Source organism: Limulus polyphemus, unplaced genomic scaffold (genome assembly GCF_000517525.1).
Source record: "Limulus polyphemus unplaced genomic scaffold, Limulus_polyphemus-2.1.2 Scaffold2431, whole genome shotgun sequence".
Lineage (NCBI taxonomy): Eukaryota > Metazoa > Arthropoda > Merostomata > Xiphosura > Limulidae > Limulus > Limulus polyphemus.
This window is the reverse complement of record NW_013668041.1, coordinates 93,395-98,224: the sequence shown is the minus strand read 5'-3', so window position 1 is coordinate 98,224 and position 4,830 is coordinate 93,395. Positions and strand designations below refer to the sequence as shown.

Here is a 4,830-nt window from a genome sequence, read left to right as displayed (position 1 = left end):
GTAACAATATCAAATTGCTTAAAGGTTATATCTTCGATAAAGAAAATATTCTATCATAAACTAACTCTGAAAAGTTTATATACGTGTATTTGATACAGATTGAGTTAAACGGTACAAGGAATATTTCATATATGTGTGTGCAAGTTTTTGTTTTGTTTTTCTTCTTGGAAATGTGTTTTTTTTTTCAAATTTCAAACTAAATATTTGCATTTTATAATTATCTATGTGATCGTTTCGTGTGTTTTATTTGGCAGCCATTAAGGTAAAATTGATTAAATAAATGTATTTCAAAACTGCTAAAGGTAAACTTAAGCTTATAAGATGTTCTAATAAACACTTTTGTATGAATAGAATCAAAATTGACCTTTCTCGTCTCGTTCATTTGCTTCTCTAGAGCGATCAAAATATATAATCAACTAACTTTCCTGATGTACTACTAAATCGGAAATAAATTATACTTTCTCAAAGGCGCTATAATCTGAGATGAAAAAAAATCCAGTGTTTATATAAACTATAAGTTCTGAAACATATTCGTATTTTAATGACAGTTGCGAATTTTTAATAAATAAATATATATTGTATTTTGTTAATAAATAAGTACTAAGCGTTCGAACAATAATAGAGGGAGTCTATGATGCTTTTGTATTGGTCTATAGGATGAGTTTATCAATATAAAGATACTGTAGACGAGATTATATTTCCTTTGCTGGGTAGCTTGTTTTGTGTAAGGTATGTAAGAATGTTATGTATTTTTTAAATCTAGTGTTATCCATGTGGAATGTTGCCATAACATCGTATATTACAATATACTGTGATATATATCGTGCGGCTTTGTTTATTGCTTAGGATTTATTTAAAAGAATAATTGCTGTGTGTGACTGTGGTTACAAAAGTATAACTACGTATGCCAGTTTTAGTATTACTTTTATGAAGTGCTTAGCCCTAATCATATATAAGCCATGGAATCGCTCTTCTAAGTTCTATAAAAATAATTCAATACTCGTTACTTCTCTGAAAAAGTAAAATAGGGCGGCATTGTAATAAGTAAGTGAAAGAAATTTCACTGCATCAACCTTAGCCCACCTTTTTCACTTTTTGATCATGATCAGACGTGTAAATAAACTGTACAAGTTAAGTTTAACTTGTAGTTGTACCAATAGGATATTTCACGAGCTGTACCACTACTACTACTACTAATACTTGTTGCATTTAGATAAGAAAAAAATCGACCGTTTGATTTTCTAAACAAACTTATGTAGAAGTTTTGATTACTTTACCCTGACAGGACTGTAGGTAAGTCTACAGGCTTACAATGCTAAAAGTAAAGTCCGGGGCTCGATTCCCTGCTGTGGACGTAGCAGATAGCTTAATGTGGCTTTGCTCTAATTCAGACAATTTTGATTCTTCTCACTGTGAGTCTCAGTCTCTAAGTTTTACAATAGTCGTTAGAGAGTATTTGTCGTTAACAGTTTTAATTGCTATTAATATTACTAGTATTAATAACTATGTTATGAAACTAGTGCCATTGCGATTAGTAGTGGTATTACTTTGTCATATAATGTGGAAATCGCGTGTAATTATTTGGAGCACGATTAGACAATTTCACTTTTTTTTTAATTTGGCATGTGTGAAGTAATCTTTTTTTCCTCCGCCTTCCATACTGTAGCAGTATAGCTACTATAGGTCATTGAGTAAGTAAAGTGACTTGTACAGTGATTTGAATTTAACTTCTGTTAACTCTTTCATCAGGGGCTGGGACTGACCTCGTAACCATTTTGTGCCTCTTATAGTTTTTGTGCTATAACTTTTAAATTAATAAGCAAATGTTAATGAAATTTGCCAGATTATCAGTAAACATTACAATGTTTTCATATGCAAAATATCAATTTTTTTTTTATTAAGTCTTATGATTTGTAAAGCAATGTTTTTCTCATGCATTTTTTTCTTTTCACATGTTGCTTATCTATCATGCAAAGATTAAAAATACTTTTATGCATGAGAAAATTTTCAAATTTCATATGCAAATTCTTTATAATGACCAAATAGTTATCAAACGTTTCTTAAGAAAAAACTATTTTATTTATTTTCAGTAATTAATCTATGTACAGGTTCAGTAGATTTGAACAATCTCGTAACCACCATAAAAAAAATTGGGAAATAAATATAAATTATGCCTCTTTCATTCTAGAATGAACACATATTATACCATGAAAACATATATGTTGAGACTAAATAGCTTAAATCTCTTAACATTATACATTTATATATATTTATTATTTATATCATATTGACATTTCAGTCGTGTGTGGCTAACAATACAGAAATTGCAATGATGTGGCTCATGTGCACTCCTGATAACCTATCAAATAACATAAAACTGACCTTTGGTCTGTTCCAAGTAACTTGTTTTAATTGTGTTTTAGTAGACTAGTATTAGTCACATTTCAATTATTATACATGTATATAGATTATTGCTATTTTGAAATAACTTCTTAAACTTAATTTTTTTAAAACACAGAACAGAAAAATAAAGAAGTAAAAGAAACCATTATCTCTTCTAGTTACGACCTTTGTACTCGGTTGCAATTGGTAACATGAAACAAAAGCTTTTTTAGATTTTATATATACATTTGAATAACTAAAAAAATCATAAATTATACATCAATACCGTAGAATTCCAAAATAATTTATCAACCTTAATAACTAAGATTTATTTTAGTCTAAAAAATATGAAATTTTCGAGCAGACTAAAGACGCGCCCTACCTCGTTTAAATATTGGTTCAAAAGAAAGAAATGTCTGACAAAGCTGCTAGGGGGAACATTCTGAGCTTCCAATTGGTTATTCATGTCATATATAAAAGTAAGTGTATATAAGGGAGTGTTTCCAAAAATGGAAAGTGGTGAGAGGGTGCCACTGTTTGATTTATTACATGAGCAATATCTTAGCAAATAAAAAAGATGAGACTTCTTATTTTATATTCTAGCTTGTCAATATTTGTAATTTGAGTTTCTAATTCGTATGAAACTATAGACTTGATATTTTGATTTCACAAACATCTGATTTGAATCAGTGCTGCATTCAACATACCACGTGACACACAGAAATCAGTGTGTTGTTTTAATATTTACTTTAAATTAAGAAATTGATTGATGTATAGTACAAAAATTTGAATCATAATCTACAGTTTGATACCAAACTTATTGACATAAATTCATGTAATAGTAGTTCAATAAAATTTTGAATGCAAATCTACAAACAAGATGACATGGTCTTTCACCCGTGATTCGTCTCGTGAGTGTTAAAGTGGGTAGACATGCCACAATTGAAATGTTTCCACTGTTTAACTCTTGACTAGTCTGGGTGGATTCCAACCAGCCTGTATCCATCAAAGTAACCATACAGCAGTTATACTGTAACTTTTTAAAATGAACACGCACATTCATGAAATTTTGCTTATTACCAGTAAACATTTCAAAGTTTTCGTAAACAAAATATCAGATTTTCTTCAATTAATGATTTTGCTCGTGCATTTTGTCTTTTCAAATGTTAACTATTCAACATGCAAAGTAATTTTGATTTTAAGATTAAAAATACTTTAATAATTCATTTGAAAATTGTCAAATTTGCACTCTAGGTATTTTGTCCTTGTTTAAATATGCTTGTTATTTTGCTTGATTGAATATTACTCATTTATTATTAAGTTCAATATTTAAATTCAGTTTAAAGTAAATTCTGATAATCATGAACATTTTTTGCGGTATGTAATTTGTAACATATTTATTAAATTGTCAATGTTTATCTGTAATTTTGTCATACATATTATTTATAAATTTTATGACAATATTTTAGTTATTAAATGCTTGTATTTATTTTTCTGTTCTTTGTAGTTTTTTCTCAATAAATGTATCAACCATTGATCAGTGTTTTCATTGCATTGAGTCTCAAAAGAAAACTATAGCGTTGTAAAGTTCTGATGATCTATTGAGACGGTATTTAAAATACCATTTTAGGAGATTATATAGATTATTCAAATGAAGTCTGACAATTTTCAGAAAAGTATTTTTTTAATCTTAACATCAAAATTACTTTGCATGTTGGATAGTCAACATACCAAATGAAAAAATCAGTAGTCAGATCTGTAATTAAATATTATAATATTTAACTAAAAAAACCTGATATTTTGTGTATGAAAGCTGTGTAATGCTTATTGATAATCCATAGTCAGGATTAACTAAAGTCTACAAACTGAATATGTTAAATGTTTTATTGAGAGTTGTTGGCACTAATACTGGAGCCTTTGTTGGACAAATGCAAATAAAGGGATGAGAATTTTCTGTATATCTTGATGTTTTTTGTTAGTTTAGGTACCTTTTGAATGCATTGTAAATTTGGTGATAAAGTTCAGGTGCAGGAGTCAAACTTGGAAAAGTCAGACAGAGAGTTGTTTGTGGTCTAGTATTGCTATCTAGCAGTGGGTGAAACTGATTGGACAAAATATACTTAGTGAGAATTTAAGGGAAATGTTTATGATTATACAAACGTTTTGGCTGTTAGCCTGCAGTCATCTGTTTTTTAAAGCACATTGTGTGAAAGTGAGATGGCTGCAATGTAGTGATCTTTTAAATATGCAAAAATGGCAAACATAATTAAGAAAGAGGCCAGAAAAATATGAACAAATAAAACCTGTTAAACATAATATAAGTACGTTAGTTAAGCTGAAAATTGGATCTTTTTAACGTTAAGTTTAACAGTAAGTGTTACTTAAACTTTCCCTCTGTCAGCTAATAATATAGATACTTCACTATAGGGAGGTTCGCCGAAGTACTTC

At 29.0% G+C, this 4,830-nt stretch overlaps 1 protein-coding gene across 1 annotated transcript in view; it reads left to right on the top strand.

Moving 5' to 3' along the window:
* Positions 1 to 632: 632 nt before the first annotated feature.
* The window catches only part of LOC106466939 (60S acidic ribosomal protein P0-like), a 14,534-nt gene continuing 10,336 nt past the window's right edge, over positions 633 to 4,830 (top strand). Inside the window, exon 1 of the mRNA XM_013927257.2 lies at positions 633 to 729. The gene's annotated coding sequence lies outside the window, so the exon portion shown is untranslated. The remainder of the gene's footprint in view (positions 730 to 4,830) is intronic.